General features: G+C 47.1%; 1 protein-coding gene across 1 annotated transcript in view; it reads left to right on the plus strand.

Annotated features, from left to right (window-relative positions):
- Positions 1-13459: 13459 nt before the first annotated feature.
- Positions 13460-17657, plus strand: part of SERTAD2 (SERTA domain containing 2) — a 70014-nt gene continuing 65816 nt past the window's right edge. Inside the window, exon 1 of the mRNA XM_065739609.1 lies at positions 13460-13465. The gene's annotated coding sequence lies outside the window, so the exon portion shown is untranslated. The remainder of the gene's footprint in view (positions 13466-17657) is intronic.

Below are 17657 nucleotides of genomic sequence, written 5' to 3' on the forward strand. Positions count from 1 at the left end.
GTTTTACTTTCCTGCCCAGCCTCACTCGAAACCCATTCTGGGGCAGGTTCTGCAGCAGGTAATCCCAACATGCTGAACAACCCCCGTGTTTATAAGCCACGATGACAGCAGATCCCATTTTGCAGGATCCACCTTCAGCAGCCCTTTTTTAGCCACCTCCCAGCCCAGCCATGTGCCATCAGCATCTCTCTGGCTGTCCCTCATCTACCCCAGTGGGTTTTCTGTTAAGAACACCAAGGCTCAGCTCTCTAGAATAAGGTCTGTAAGAAGACAGACAAATAGATAGATACATAGATAGGTAGATAGATGATAATTCAAAAAGCAAAAGTTGACTTTGCGTTTCTCCACTTAGCTTTGTGTTCACCTCCGGATGCCTGCACTAATTGCACTTAACAGCTGCTGTTGGTGGCACTCCTTTCCATAGGGCTCCTCAGCTCATTCCAGCTCTGCTGGCAGCTGGGGGGAAATCAGAATTTCCAAGGAAAAGACTGAGATGGGACACAGCATGCTGCCTTAGGCCGGTGGTTATCTGAGAGGTGGGAATGGCCCCTTTTATCTCAGCAAATTAACTCCAAAGGGGAAAGATGGTGACAGATCTGGGAGCAGCTGAGTTTATCGCAGCTTTTAATTTAGAAGAAACAACCCGCTAATGTATGCTTTGAACAGATGGGTGTTGCAGCAGCCAGGGTTTTAGGAAGCGATCCTGAATTTTCCAGGCTTAAGACCTTCTCATTACTTTTATTTCATCCCAGAGAGATCAGCAAAGGTTAGCGTGAGACGAAGGGAATGCTGGAGACCACTGGCCTCAGGGCTGCTGGACCTCCTGCCCCACGAGGATCCACAACAGATCAATCTCTCCTGAGAGCAAAGGATTTGCTTCTGGAGCCACTGCTTCTATGCTCACCCAACATACTGTTTTTCCCACCAGGAAAACGCCCTCCTTTTTCATTCCTTGAATGGAGCATATGGAATTTCTGGCTTTCTGATATATTTTCCAAGCCCTTTGCTTGTACTTACATTCATCTGCAAAATATCTAACCATGTGAGAGGGCTAGCAGGGGCTTGGTGTCCACCCCTTGGGGTACAAGTAGGTATGAGTGGGCACACGGTGGTCTGCCTGGCCTCGGGATCTGCTTTCTGGGGCCTGTAGCACTGGGAAGATGGCTTTATTGCTATATCATCCTTCGTTCTTGAAATCCTCTGCCCCAGCACTCTGAAATATCAAGTGATAAAGTTCAGTGATTCCCAGAGCTGTGTTCACAGAACGTGAGCACAGCGTTTATCCATAATGCATCAGCCAAAATTGTCACAATCCTTTTCCTTCATAATCATCAGAAAAAGTTGCTGTGATCTGCCACCTGCCCCTCTGCACAACGTTCCCATCCCGTTCTTTCACTGGCAGCTACAGGAATCAGATGCCAAGGTGTAGGAGATAACTCCCCCTTGGCCAGGAACATCTGGCTCTTTGGCAGGCTGGCAAGCCCACCGTGCTGAAGGACTGCTCTGGGCTCGCTGCTGGATGTACACAGAGGTTGCTGGTGAGCTGGCAGAAAGATCTCGGTCCTCCAGGCACCATCTGCCTTCAGGTGACTTTTAAACGGAGAGGATTTGTTGCTTTACCCAGAACACCTGGTTCCTCAACAGCTACTTGCCTTACAGATGCTGTCCTCGTTTCTCAGATGAACCTCTTTGCTGGCCTCACTACTTTGCTGACCTAACCACTCTTCTGTTACTTACAGCAGCCTTTTTCCTTATAAAAGCTTTATGTTTTGTGCTACACCAATATTTGAAGACCTTTTCTCCAACACTTCACCTTCATGTTTGCCTCAGTCTAATTAAAGCAGTTCCCTGAGCAACCTAAATTGGGCGCTTGGTCATCCTGGGTTTTCCCTGCAGTTGATGGCCCAGCAGATGGAGGAGAACTCCCAGCAGGAGTTACAGTTAGATAGGTCTGTCCTCTACAGGGTATCCCTCTATGCTGAGTTTAGACGGAGCCTTGAACAGCCCCATCTTGAACAGCTTAGTCAATGTCATCCACTGACTCATAATTTACTTGTGCTATGACAACACCAGCAACACGTTACCAAATTTTGCCCAAATGGATTGAAACATAGGGGCTTTAAATTAAACAAATTTCTCTTTTTTTAATTTTTTTTTTAATAAACTGTCACATTACTTCACATATCAACATTTACTACAGTGGAGTGATGAATTATTGTGGTAGGTCTAAACTACTGTGGCTTGAAGCATTTTGTGAAAATAGTTGTTTCATATTAGGCATACATGGAGCTTTGGTTAGTCTGAGGTAGCAGCAAATGAGGCAGAAATAAAAAACCTGGAATGTTAAGGAACTGTTCTCTCTGTTCAGCTTGTTACTTAGGTAGGAAGCAGACTCTGTTCTTTAAGAAACTTTCTTTATCTCTCCCCTCTTAATCTGATGACAAGACCTGAAGGGAAGAAGGAAGGGGTTCTCCAGCCACGACTATCACAGACCCTAGAATTTCTTCTGTTAATCTTTCAGGGGAGTTTCACAGTATATCGCTCCAAAGGCATCTTTTAACAGTGATGGATGAGGAAAATCAGGCTGCTCTGACAGCAGGCAGCCCTTAAAACTTGATGGAAGGTAGGAAGCTGGCCATGACCATGTCTGGATGCCCCCCTCTGTTTCCCTACCTACTGCCTTTACCTGCAGAGGGAAAAAGGAATATAGATATCATAGTCTTCATTCATTCATAGAACCATAGGGTGATAAATCATGGAATATTCCAAGTTGGAAGGGATCTGTAAGGATCACCAACCCCAACCCTGGGCCTCGCATAGCACCACCCAAAGCCAAACCCTATGGCTGAGAGTGGTGTCCCAACGTTTCCTGAGCCCCAGCACTGGGGCTGTGCCCACTGCCCTGGGCAGCCTTTGCTGTGCCCACATCCCTCTGGGTCAGAGCCTTTCCCTACACCCCCTCCACACCCAACCCTCCCCTGATGCAGCTCTGTGCCATTTCCTGGGGCACCCTTGCTGTCACCAGAGCTCTGGGCTGAACAAACCCAGGGGCCTCAGCCTCTCCTTGCACACCTTGCCCTCCAGACCCTTTCCCACATTCACAGCCCTCCTTGGGATGCTCTCTGATAGTTTTATGACCTTTTTGTACTGTGGTGCCCAAAGCTGTACCCAGTGCTCATGGTAAGGCTACACCAGCGTGCCCGAATGACGCTTCATATGTCCTTCCACACACCCTACCTGGTCTGATGCCAGGAGGGTTCCCCCTGACTGCTTTCCAAACCACCCCACAGCTCGACTTGTGCAGGCCTTGCTGGTTAACTAAATCTGCACTTTCTAAGGGAACTTGGTGACCTGAATTATCTGTTTGGGGCAGGTTTTAATTACACAGAAGACATAGAAGCACATGTTAGGTAGGTTGAGGGGAACAAATCCCTTCATGGCTCACCCACACATCCCAATGATTTGCTCATGCATAAGAATTTCTCCACTGGGGCTTTCTTTCTGTCAGCTCAGACTCAAAAACAGAGTGACCACCACCCCATCCCTGGGGCATCCATAGCCAGAAGCCTTCAGAGAGCCAGTTAGCACAAAGCTAGGTGTGGAAGAGCCGCTCTCACAAAATGGCCACGAGTTACGTGTCAGAGTGGAAAAACTTTACTAAGAGGTGCATTGTGCTGCCTAAAAATAACTACCTCCTCTTCATCCAAACCACATCCCTCCGGAGGGCTTCGGTATTTGAGCACATTTGGATGCTAAGAGAAATCTCAACCAGCAAGATGTTTCGGTCTGGTCGCAGTGCTGGTCAGAGGGCTCAGCCTTCCCCTTTGCCTGTGCACCGCACCTGAATTCACTCCTGCCTCTGCCAACAGCTCAGCAACACAGGACATGGATGTAACACTGGACATAACACTGGGCACATTCCTGAGTGTATGCACAGGCCTTGATCTCCCGGGATCTGCCTTCCCCTCAAGCAGGTGGATGAGATTTTGGACTGGAGGATCCCTCTGAACCTAGCAGCTCCCAGAAGGCTTCCCACTCTTCTCCCACCATCACCCCGCTGTGGCTGACAGCCACACCTCCTTCCAGGAGAGGAGACAATTTCAACAGTATTAAAATACAATTAAAAAATTGTCCCACCACACTCCCACTTTCTGAAGTGCCCCTTTTTAATTCTTTGCTTCTTTAAATTTAAGATGGTGCTGGTCACCTTTGCTCCAAAAATACACAAAGCTGCTGCATAACTATTTTCCAAATAATTAATCTTTCCAGTGGAATAACTTAAAGCCCCACGTTTCCTGTTATGTTATACAGCTGCAATTTGTAACTAGAGATCCTGAGCTGTGTTACACGGGCAGAGGGCCAAGGACATGGCGCTTTACCTACACAAGAGCCCTACATAAATAATCCTTAACCACAAGTTAAACAGTTAGGCACTGTTCGGTTCAAGAAAAAGGGCATGGAGACAAAAACCTTTCTTCTGGTCATCGTTAAAAATTCGGTGGATGTTCCTGCTGTTTTATGCTGTGCACTTCAGCAGCAGGACATGCTCCTTTCTCTCATGCTGGCATTTGTGAGGCAGAGAAATGTGTGCTATGTTCTACAATCGAGTAGCAATTTTTTATCAATTAATCCGTGCTTCAAATAAATATTTTGGCTGTCTTGAAGACTACAGCCACCCGCTTAGCTGCAATATGAAAGTATGTCAGGCACAAGTCCTTGCTTTCCTCCCTAGAAGTGTCACAGGTGAGGTCCTACTAACCCATAGCACGGAGCTGAATGCCAACATTCCCAAAGAACCCTGGCCAGGAGGAGCTCACCAAAAGGGAAACAATCCAATATTAGGCGAACAGGAGAATGGCTTCCATAAGGCATGAAAATTGTCTTGTTACATGCTTAGAATAACCCCATTACTGCAATATCCTGAATGAATTATGCCAAACTTGCCGTGCACAGACACACACACAAATTCTCCCTTTGGGCTACTGAACAACAGAGAGAAATTTCAGAAGAGGAAGCTCCTGGAAAGAGGGAATTTGAATAGAAGTGTCCTTTGGAATAGAACTACAAAGTGGGTATCAAAACACTTTGATATTGTTAATGGCACTCATTCTCCTCATTGTGAAATACATTTCTTTTGTACCTGAAAATTCTTGTAAAGCTTAATCTTGCACGCATTATGCTAAGGGACACATTAGGAAACTGCTCAAATTAAGACTTCTTTGAGGTGCTGATCAGTGCAGTGAGCGGGGTTTGGGGCAGAGGAAAAGAAGCAGCTCTGAGAGGCAAAATGGTTTACTTCTGGCACGTTGTGAACACAGACAGTAGGATCTCAGGTGGGGTTATCAATGAGAGTGCTGTGTCCTGATTTCTACAGTCTGGGAATGGAAGAATTTGCTTCCATAAAAAAAAAAAATTGCTTCCATAAAAAAAAAGAATTTGCTTCCATAAAAAAAAATTTGCTGCCCTTTGGGCTGGCAGCATCAAGGGTGATCAGAACGCCCTGGGATCAGTGGAAAGAGGAGTTGTGTGATTTTCCTTGGGTTGGTGTCCAAGCTCCAACAGCCACTCTTCAGGGAAGGAACAAGTCTGGCTTCCACCATAAGGAACTATCCAATTCATGGCCAACTTTCTGGAAACAAAGAGGAGTTCTTTTAGAGGCAGGATAAACCCAGCAACCCAGCAGGCTAACAGCCCAAAAAAAGCAGGTGATGAAGAGCTTCTCTTAAGGTCCTTTCGTGTTGTGTAAAGGCCATTCCAATCTAAGAGCACTCAGCATCCCCATTGCGTATGGATAAATATCTCACATGCATTAAGCTCAGGACATCTAGTAGTGCTTTTATCTCAGGGTGAAGTGATTCAGTTGTGTATAATGACATTGCTCATGGCTGTTGTGTTTGATTGGACTGGGATAACATAAAAGTGGAGCCCTTGCCAGTGGGACGAAGGAAGAGACCTTCAGAAAGGAGGCACAGGAGCCAACCTTAGTTTGTCAGCAGGAGCATCACTTTTACCCAGATATCAAAGTGTGTGAGCAACAGTGCTGGCAAAAGCTTCCATAATACTGACTGAGCTATAAAAGCTACAAGGGTTATTAAGACAAAGACCAACTTTGTGTAAAGCTAATAGTTGGAGCTGATAGCTCAGGTTCTTGGAGAATCTCCCAGTCACAGCTGTCACCTCTCCATCTTGGCCAAATAAATGACAGAGTGGGGAGATCTTTTGGGATTAACACCATGACCCAATGGGAATGGATCTAATTCCCATACAGTCTCATTCATCTTGTGCCTGGAAATCAGTCAGTGGAGACAAGAGGTGCTTGGGCATGCCCTGGTTTTGGCTGAATGGAGATATTTCAGTTTTCTGTACAGCTTCTCTAAAAAGGAACAGTTTTTCCTTTTTATTTTTGCTCTTGGTTTAACATCTTCTCTTCTTTCCCAGCAAGAAAAGCTGTAAAAGGAGAGAGATGCAAAACCAGGAACAAACAGCAGTCAAAATGCTTAAAAAGCTGTGAACAAGTTATTGTTTCAAAGCAACGTAAGAACAGAGCAAAATAATGGACTCATGTGAAATACTTAGCTTTCCCCGGGTCTTGGTTTTAGTCTTTTATTCATAAGTGACAAAATCATATGTCCTCTCAAGATCAAACTCATCCCAAAGATGAAGAACACCACCTGGACACACTGCACATCAGCACAAGTTCCATGAGGCAGCAGAGAATCCTACCAGCACATGTGATGGAAAAACCTTCTATCAGCTCACACACATTGGTAGACACACAACACGAATCCAAGACGAATCTCGCTTCATTTTTTTCCACCAAAAACAGAAACACACATTCTTTTGTCAGGTTTGGTAGTTTCTCCCAAATTTGAGAGGATTGGAGGCAGTCTCGGTGTGGCAAATGGACAGAGAAGGACAGGGAAGGAATGGCAAGGACGAGACAAAAGATCACATTCAGCTCAGGAAAAGGGATGGATGATGGAGTGGTGAAAAAAAAAAGCTGAAAAGTAAAACAAACTTGAAGAAACATGGAGGAGTTCTGGTAAAAGGGGAAAGAGAAACAAGCTGGAAGCTTCCTGGGGTGCTGGGGACAGAGCATTCGGTTAAGCCACTGGCACTTTCCTCTGGTGGGAAAAGTGACAATTGCAGGGTTTAGGCCTTAATCCAATGGGGGATTTTCGACGTGGGCTTATTTTGAAAGATGTGAGTAATCCTCGTGGTTTCAGCTTGGAAAAGTAGACCCTGGCTTGTATCAACCTGCAGCCAGGATAGACGTTGCTGTTAGGGGAGAAAAAGACACATCTTTGTCCCTCCCTTTATGTGTGCGTCCATGCTCCTGGGTGCTACAAAGATGAAGAGAGAAAGATGTCTACTGCTGCTGCCTCGTGGTGGCAATTTTTCCCTTGTTGTGAGCACTCTGGCACAGCAGAAGGTAAAACCAACTCATTTATTTACCACATCCCACATGGCAGCCTGGCATCCCCTCCTGTCACAGGTCAAGTTTTGAACGAGCAGGTGCAGACAGGAAGAACTCGGCAGCAGGTTCCCCTGCTTATTATGTCTGATGGATTGGCGTAAGCAGCTCCTAACAGAACGAGGCAAGGGGGCAAAAAAAGGAGAAACAAAACAGGGTCACGATGCTCAGAAATATCTCGGTGTGGGAATACGTGGAAAAACGACTGGGCAAAGCAACGAGCCTCCTGGGGGATGGTTCCCAGGGGTGAGCCCCCCTACATCCCCATCGCTGAGGCTGCGGGTGCTGCGGGGCCGGCGGTGGGGTGGGAGTGGGGAGGGCGGTTGTGACGCACCCCGTCGGCATTACAAGACTTCAGCGGCTATTTATAGGCCCTGCCGACCGCAGAGAGCTCTCGGACTCGCTGTTCCTCCCCCCCTCCCTCCCCCTGCATGGCTTTAGCTGGGGGGGAGGTGGAGAGCAGGGGAAGGGCTGGAAAGCAGCGGTGCGCCCGAGCGCGGCACTCCCGAGCAGGGCGGGTTTTCTGCTCCTCCGCTATTGAAACCAGCCGGCAGATTCCGTCCCAACAAATTAATTTCAGCACACTGGCTTTTTAGCCTGGTGTTCTTTTCTCCAGTTTTTTTTTTTCCTGTTATATATTGTATTTCTTTCTGCTTCTTCCCCCCCACCCCCCCACCCCTCAGCTTAGGTCTTTGCAGTTTCACTTCCCAGTTCCTGGCATGGGCATGGAAAGGGAGACCTCACTTTGTGCAGGGCCCAGTTTCCCCAGATTCTGCCAAGGCCTTCCTTATCTCCTTCAACACCCAGCCCCCCGGTTTTGCACATCCTTTACAGTTTCTCACCTCCTTATAACCACAGGGCCAGTCTATAGCCCTACACCTCACCTGACCCATCGCCCGTTTCATGCACACGTCCCTCCAGGCCACCAATGTTGGGTCCACATGCTGACCCTGCACCCATTCCATGCACCTTTAGCAATTCTCCAAATCCTTTTCCATCAGTGCTGCAGCGGGTACACATGTAGGTGGGTAGCCAGGCAAAAAGAAGGAGCCCTGCCCACAGCAAAGCAAAGCCATTTGGAATCCCTCCAGCGATGTGAAAAATCAAGGTCACTGGAAGTGCGCAGGGATAAAGCAATCAAGGGGCTGGTTCTTGCTGAGGGGGTGGGCAGGAGAGATGAGCCTTGTATTTCAGTAAAGCACTTCACCTCTCTTGTTTCTGGGCCTACCTCATCCTTGTAGGCTCCAGGGATGTGTCCCACTGCCGGGGTACGTGCAGCACCAAGCACCACCGTGCTCAGTGAACAAACAGCTTATTGAAAAAGGATGAGGACATTTCAAGAGCTGCATTTGAATTTAGGGATGTTGCTTAATATTTGGCCTTTGAACAAGAGAGTGTTTCCCTCTGTTATGGGGGTTAGGGAAGGAAATTTCCTACTCTTCTCATCCTGGAGATGGCCCTGTCCCCGAGAACCTCTGAAATTTGGGGCAAGCTGATGAAGTTCTGGGATGCCTCTGCCAAGCTGTTCTAAAAGCAGATCAGAATCGACTGCCTGCACAGAAGTTCGCTTTATTTTTCAATCCTCAGTCCTTTCATTTTGGAGAGGCACGTTCGTAAACTACAAAAGCAAATTATCCCTCCACCAGCACAGATCCAGCCCTGACCTTTCAGCAGCATAATTAAAATTTCAGAGCGCTTTGCCAGATCGCCATATGTCTAAAATTGTTCCTTTCATTTCTAACCCGCTTTCTGCCAACACCAACGTGTAAGGAATTGGTGGTCGCAGCTCACAATAAAAGCCTGCTCATTTTCATGCGATAAAATCCTGATTTTGAGGGACTTGCAGCCTGAGCCGAATGAACATCACATAGCATATGAGTCACGCTTGAATTTAGCATGCTTGTCCACATGCAGCTTGCAGCTTTCTTGAAGTTCTGCGCATGAAATTTTCTCACTCGTTATTTCCAACAACTCCATCTTGTCCTCATGGACCGCAGCAAAGCATCACTACTGTGAGTATTCAATGTGTGGCATCCAGAGGAGGAAATGTGATGTGTTCCTTGTTATTTATCCCAGTTATGCTGGCATCCCTGCTCTGCTGCTCCCCTCCTAAGCAAGAAAAAGAAAAAGATGTGGCTGTGGTTGGGTGACAACGGGCTACACAGCCCAGGAATGATTGTAAAACAGACAATGAGGTGTTGGAGAAGTACACTTATTAATGAAGACAGCCAAGTTTTCACATTTCTTGGGGAAGTGGTGCTTGGTAGCACTAAGCAGGGCATCAGGAGGAGGTGCTTACAAACACGTGTGTGAATGGCACTGTGTGTAGATAAAAACCTGCAGATGTTTCTTCATCGAGGCGAAGGACAGTCTGCAGGAGGGTCTGCTTTCTTACCACGAGAGCTCTGCTGCTTCTCTCCCAGTCATTTGCTAAATGAAGAGATTCAGATGTGATGTTAAACTGTTGAATGCTCACATTAGCCTCCTTCTGTGACAGCAGTAATGATGTTAACCTTAAATCCCTGTCTTTCAAACGACGCAATTACACTGTATGGCCTGCAATAAAGCCTCATTTAAGAAAAGCAAGTATATTACACTGCTAGACCTCTATTCGCAGTTCTAACAATCAACAGTGGAGAAAAAAAAAAGTACTTGAAATGTGCAGGGAAACGCTCAAACTGGCAGTTGACACCACCTCAGTGCACGGCATTGTTATTTCTTCACTAAATTCAGACCGTCTCTGAGAATCTACAATCTTGCTGCAGCTGGACAGTGTTTATAGACATATGGCAGAGGATGGTTTTCAAAGGAATTTAAATATTGCAGGGAGTGGTTTTATATTCCAGGGCCCCAGGTCTGCTTTGTGATAGAGGTTCACTTTCACTGTTGCTCAAGAAAGGAGCTCTCTGTTCTGAGGGAAATGCAGAAGGTGCAAAGTGAACAAATAAAATGCGAAATTTTCCATCCCTGGCACAGCGGAGGAATAGGAAGCAGCATGGCAGCGGAGACGAGAAACAGGAGATACATGACCTGAACAAATCAGTCACAAAATGCTGCTTGACATCCCCTGAGTCAATGAACATAAATTAACACCCATCTATACATAAATTACATCATAATCTACACCATAAATTAACAACACATCTTATGATGACTGTGTTCACAAGATAAAATTTTGCCTTCCGTGAGTACCCTCTAAAATGGGCTTAAAATTCTTTCCATAAACATTTCTAGCCACTAATCTAACAGTCTGGAATGTTTTCAAATAGCAAACACAGCTGAAGGAAATTCACTGCTTTTATTCATATATAAGTGAGCATTTGCAGGTTTCTAAAGGTATTCCCTGAGGTCAGGAGCGAGTAAACAAACTTATTTTGTGAACAGCTGTCATGCCAAGCCAGGCAGCGTGGTCTTTGCATGAAGCTATCTACCACACTGACTCAGAGGCCACAACATGTGTGTACCAGCTAACTTAGTGTAACTCTGGAGTAGCTTGGCTCAGTTAGCTGAAGCAAGTCTGCTCCTAAACAGTGGAACCTGCACGACCCAGCTGACTTGAACAGCCAAACCACCTCCAGCAGAAATCATCTTTGGCAGCAAGGTGTGGCCCTGTAAAACTCTGCGTTCCAAGTTTTGGCTGTAACCATCAGATTTTTAAAGTAAAACCAACATCTCCATACAGTTGCCTCCTGGCTAGTGCTGGCCCCGAGGAAAGGCTGCAGCACACCATGAAGGCTGCAGCACCGTGATGGTACAAAATATTACCTCAGTTGCTTTCTCTGGAAGCACACTTGCAAAGCCCCTATAGTAGATTGTAGCAGCAGAGCAGGATGATTGCTCTATACTTGTACCCTCTGAAATCCATCACACTCAAATCCATGGGCTCTGTTTCTGTCTCAGTTCTGTTAGAATATTAATTTTCAACAACGCACAGCTGCAGAAAGACCATCCACCCTCAAATTCCCACCTCTTTCAGCTCTTTGAAGAGGTTACGTGCATGCATACGTACACACGCGCACATCAATGAATGTTAAATACTCTGTTCATCATTTTATTTGCTGAATCGCATAGAATCTGATGCAAAGCCATGTTTTGCACTGTGTTCAGTTGTCACTAAGCATGAATCAGTATGGAAGCATTGCTGAAGGCTGCAGAACCTTGCAAATATTTTAACCTCTTAGTACGGCAGAGAGAAAAAAAAGAAGACAGATCTTAAATTCTCCGCTATCAATTCCAGTGATCAGCTGAAATGAATCTGTTACTCCAAGGCACGTGCACTGGGTTTCAATGGAAATGGGTGTGTGTAAAGCAAAGTGCATCTTCACGTTAATGCAAACGTTCAGAAGAAGAGCAAAACATGATGGGTGTAGAACAGAACGATGAGGTGGGTTTGGTTTATTCGAGTCCAAACACAATTAAAGCGAGGGCATTCGCAAGAGCAGAGCTCAGCAGGCTCCAGAGGAAAGGAAATATTAGTCAGCAGTAAGTTTTACTAAGGTGCCAGCACAGTGGGGACCGGGGAAACCATTCAGAGGACTGAAACAGGGAAGCTGGGGCGGATATTGGGCAGAGCCCCTGTCCTAGAGCTCTATCTTCAAGTGAATCCCAAGACTTGTGGTTTGACAGAGCTGAGCATGCAAGAAAGCCCCTGGATCACCAGCACGGCGGAGATGGTGTTGGAAAAAGCCCCAAAAGCACGAAGCCAGGCACGTTTCATGGTACTGGTGGATAAAGGGGGGAACCTGCCTTAGCAGGGGAGTCGGACTGGGGATTCAGAGGTCCCTTCTGAATCCCTACAACTCTGAATATTAGAATATATCCAGAAGAGCAGCTGATCTCGTAACATCAGCTGTGCTGCCTGCACAGATAGCAGCATCCCGTTATCTCCCAGAACTCTGGCAGCCACTTGATGCTTTTTGCTGCCAAAAAAAAACCCCCGATCCCGGCTGAGCAGCTCGCACGGCGAGACGGAAGGGCTGAAAAACCACTGGGATAGCTCATTTCCCTCGCCGAGATTAAACGCTCGGGAGGGCTCGCTGGAAACTCCGAGCGGGCACCGTCTTCCAAAACGAAGCCCTCCAACCTTTAACCGCTTGCGAGCGCGGCAGCGCTCCGACCTGCCAGCACCACACGGAACGCGGGGGGACCGGCCCGAGAGCCACGACACCTGCCAGCACCCCGCAGCTCTCAGCCCCGGCCCCCGCCCCCTTCTTTTCCTCCTCCTCCTCTTCCTCCCTCCCCCGCCCCCGCCCTGCCAGCGCGGTGACTCCCTCCCCCGCCCTGCGTGACCGGCTCCTCCGCACGCACCCGATTGGTCCGCGCCCGGCCGTCCGTAAAAGCGGTTCTCGGCGCCGATTGGTCAAGGCGGCAGGCCGAGCCGCAGCGCCCGCCCCCGCGAGGCTCCCTCGGCCCCTCCCGACACTTCGCGACGGTGTCCTCAGAAGACTCAACGGTCCGAAGGGGGCAGCTCCAGCGCGGGGGCGGAGCCGCGCTCCCATTGGGCGGCCGCCGCGTCGATCCGCACAATCGCGGCTCCCCATTGGCGGGCGGGGCAGGCGGGGCGGGGCAGGGCAGCCCCCGCGAGCCCGCCCCGTGACTAACTCCCGTTTGTGAGTCACGGCGCGCGGCCCGTCAGAGCCGTTAAATGCCGGGTGCGGACGGACGGCGCTGCCTCTGCCGCTCCCCGAACCGCTCCGCTCCCCTCCCGCCGTACGCGGCCGACCGGCCGCGCCTGTCACCGTGTCACATCCTTTCCGCCGCCTGCGGCCGCAACTTCCCCCCCCAGCTCCGCCGCTCGGGCCCCCGCAGCGGCATGGGATAGAGCGAAGCCTCGTCGGTTGCCGCGCGCTGGTTCCTAAGCGCCGCCGTTCCCCCCATCTCCGAACCCGTCTCTTCCCCGTCTGGAAACCCCTCCGTGCCGAGCGGGCGCCCCTCGCCCCGCCGCCCCACTGCGCTCCTCAGCGGCCATCGCGGCGGAGCCCCCCGGAGCGGGTGAGTGCGGGGCGAGGGCGCGTGGTTGGAGGGCGGGTTTGGCCGTTACCCGCCGCGGCTCGGCCGTGGGTGGCACGGGGAAACAGGGAGGATAAAGGGGATAGCCACCTAACTTGTGTCCGAGGAGGGGTCGGCGTCGCGCTGTCGGTCCTGCTCGTGAAGTTTCTTTGCTTTTTGTTGAGGCAAACGCGCGTGTGAGTAAGGAAGCGAAGCTTGGCTTCGGTCAGCGACTTCTAGGGGGGCAGATCGGTGATTTTGTAGGGAAAATGAAGTTTGATACGCTTCTTGGTTTGCTTGACTGAAATCCCCTCCGAGGCGATAAGAACGCAGGCAGCACCCTGCCCGCACCTCCTGCCACATCTGCGAGCTGCGGTCCTTCATCCTGCATGGAGCAGGCCCGCTCCTCCTCCTCTACCACTGCACCACTGGAACTTGGTTAACTTCCACTGAGCAGATTCGCATCAATGCGGGAAGTAATCGAGAAAACCAAGTTTTCAGTGCCCTCCCCCGCCCCAATCAGAGCTCCTCACATCGATTCCTTCTCTCCTCGGACCCAGTTATGGCACCTGTACTCAGGCGGAGTGGTACGTTGCTGCACGAGTCCTCCCTGTCACGCCGGTGTGACTGCTTGTGTGCTGCGCACCAATCCGATGAATAGAGTGGCAGCTGCGTGGTTGTTGTTGTGGGTTTGTATTTTTTTTTTAAGCTTTTTTCCTTCCCTTGGGGAAAATGGCTGTATCAGGTGAGTCTTTCTGTTGGGTTGTGAAGAAAATTTCTGAGGATTTCATGTAACGCTGCTAAGAGAATGTACCAAACATAAGTGTTGTGGACCTCTGTGCTACTGATGAAGCAGGCGAGTAAGTTTTCCATGTGTTCAGCTTTCCCTTGTTGCTATGGAAAACAGAAAAAGATCGTTGCAAAAGTTATCGTGTCCTGAAATTCCTCCGTGCCTGAGGGAATCCATACCTACACCTGGTCTTTGAGCTGGGTGATTTTATCCTTGGTTGTTTATTTTTCTTTCCACTCTCCAGAAAGCTCCCAAAATTTATGTCACCTTGCTTAAGTGTTTGGTGTTGAAATCCTTGCCAGCAGGATCAGGACCTCGGTTGTTTTTCTTCAAAGCAGTTGGTAGTGGCTTGGATGTGATGTTACAGGGAGATAATATAATCTGGAGTGTCCACAACTAGTGTTCTTACAATCTCAGAAGAAAGCTCCACGCTAGACAGTCTGCAAGGAAAAAATGTCTAATAAAGCAGAACTGTCTTCTGCCTTTACATCCTTGTTTATAAATCTCTTGAAAGAACAGTTTATACTCTTCCTGAGCGAGGCATGGTTCTTCCATGCTTTTCATGTTTTCAGTTCCTTGTGTGACTGCATTCATTGCTAAGCTATTGTATCACTGATTGAGATGTTATTGTAATTAACATTAATTATGCAAACTAGATTGTTTTTAGAGGCTCCCCAACTCTGTATTGATACTGTCAACTTGTTTGTCTGTTAAACAAAAATGCACGCATTTCACCCTTCTCAGAGGAGATAGATCCATCGGTTCCAAATTAATATACACAAAACCACTGCAAAATTAAGCTCTTTAGCTAAAGCATGTTGAATCTTGATAGAGGTGGTGAATGTGTTTGGATCTGAAATATTGCAGCAGGGTAAACAGGGGTAGCAAGGAAGAGGTGCAGCTGTCTGGGGAGGGTGTTCACCCTACAGGCCTCCACCACATCCATTCCTGGTAGACAGTTCTGGATTAATTGTGCCAAATTCTGCAGCTCCTAATTGAGCAGAACTCTCACTGAAGTGTACAGGAGCTGTCTGCTTGGCTATGGGCTGCTAAATTTAAAAATTTAGAAATAGGGAAAAAAAACAACCAAAAAACAGCGGAGTTTACATCATTAATTGCTCAGAACATTTTGGATTTTAGACTTGGATATCTTCATTAATTTATTTGGATTTAAAAAGTGCTTGAGTTTTTTTGTTTTAAAGAAAAATCTGTTTAAAAAAGGGGGTGACTAATATTTACCTATAAAATATTCCCTATAGCAATGGTAACACTTTAAAATACATTTTCTTATGTTAATTATAGTGACACTCACAGGAGTCTTTGTTTGATTCTGAATCACCTCATTGAAACCCTTCCGAGCAAAATCTCTCCCTGGAAATCATAATTGTTGCAATGTTTATATGTTATATCGTTGTCTACAGTCAGGAAGAGGAGAAATAAAAATGAGGAGTGGGGGGAAGAGTTTAAATGAGAACTTGTCATCGCGATATCAAATCTGAAAACATATGCAGGCTGGCAGATTATTCCCTGCCTTAAAAATGAAATCTCTCTGATTTCCCATTTAAACAGCAACACTGGGTTTGCAGTTTGCTTTGGGTGATGAAAGGGATTATTTATTTTTTTTATTTCTTTGCTCCTTTTGGTGCAGTGGTCCTCTGGAAAGTTAGAAACACTGCCCTGGGGCTCAACGAACTCAAGGGTGTCTAATTATATGGGAAGGCTCTCTAGCATCAGTGAATTAGCATCAGCAGCTGGGAGAGTTTAAGCTGTAGAGATGGTATTATGGAAATCAATAAAATGCTGGTTTCTTTTTCTTCTTGCAGATTCCGTGCTAAAAGGGAAAGGTGCTGTTTGTTTGCCTGCTTCTCATGTAGTCTCACCAAATGATAGTTGATTTGGAATAACAGGTTTTTTGGTTCAGGGTTGCACACATGCATTTGTTTTAAGCATCTCCTCTAAATTTTGTTTTAGTAGATGATCTTCTAGAAATCTCCCTAACATCCTGAGCTGCGAGAACCTCCAAGTGCATGTTTGTCAGCAGAAGAGAGAGTGAAGGTCACTTATTATGACAAGCTAGTGTGGCAATGTTTGTTGTAGCTCAAATGCTACACGTTCCTTACATTCCTGTTTCTGCTTTAAATTAAATTAACTTGAGTGCTTGGAGGGTTCTCGTGAAAAGCACTGCAACCCACAGCAAAAATAAGAGAAATAGCGACCTTAACTGTTGTCAGAGATGTGAGTCAGGACTGATATTAATCATAGTAAGATCTGTAATATGCATTGGCTTTTATTTCTTTGTCTCAAAGCTTCTCCTGTTTTTATACTAGGAAGACAAGTAACCAGATCATTCATCACACTAAGCACTGGGAGAGAAAGGAATGACAAATCGACAGTCTCTTGTTGAGCACTGTGTAACATGTATGATGCATTTAATCCTGATGATCTGTGCAAGGCAAATTTGAATTGGGAGGAGCAGCACTAATTCAAGGGCTTTGTGGAGGTTTTTTTGTCTTGATTAAAATGAGTTTTGTTATTGAGTTATTTCATTTTAAAAGCTCTATGTGCTGTGATCTTTGTTTAAAACACTCTGAAATGTTTTCTTCATAGTAAGATGCACTGAGGGCTCTGAGGGAGCCTGGGAAACCTATCTGCCTTAGTGGCAGATAGCATGACCAATGATGACTGTGGGCTTCATGTATCTAAGGTCTGTGCAATGAGAATCTGTCTTGTAACCTGTGTGTGGTGTATGTATGGAGCTCAGGCACGGTGAAAGCATGTTTTTGTATGAACAGATACTGTTCACAATGACAGAGGTGTGATTAAGGCTACAGTAAATGTCAACGACTTGAAAAATTAGTGCTGTACATCATATTGACATTTCAGAGGGAATTCTGATGGGGTGTGGTTCCAGCAAATGCAGACTGGTGAGTCCGGCCATGCAGGTACAATAGACAGCCTTCCCCTTATGTCTCTGCTCACCCAGACCTTTTTACAGGCAAACTGGCAGAATTATGCTTGTAGCTTGTCTCCCTGTGCTTCATTGTTCCTGCTGATCTCTAATAAAATAGGGCCAGTGAGGGCCAGCATGGTGCTCTTAGTGTTCAGCTATGGTTCAGAGCTATGGTTCAGAAATGGCATTCTGCTTTCTAGTGGCTATAAGCAAGAAAAGTCACACAAGGCAAGTGAGGGAATTGCACAGTGAACAAGTAAATTCCCAATTTCCTCAAATATTTCACTGAGTTGTGATCTACCGCACTTCCCGCTTTGACTTTTCTATGGGTATCCAGTTAAGGACTGCTTAAGAATACAGAAATAGGGAAAAGAAGAGATCTCATCTAAACCTGAACAGAACTTTCTTGGCTCCTATGATTTGGAACAGGGATTCCAAGGAATACCCAAGGCACT

The sequence above is a fragment of the Cyrtonyx montezumae genome, unplaced genomic scaffold (genome assembly GCF_038088225.1).
Source record: "Cyrtonyx montezumae isolate F1298 unplaced genomic scaffold, pur_monq_1.0 scaffold_24, whole genome shotgun sequence".
Classification (NCBI taxonomy): Eukaryota; Metazoa; Chordata; class Aves; order Galliformes; family Odontophoridae; genus Cyrtonyx; species Cyrtonyx montezumae.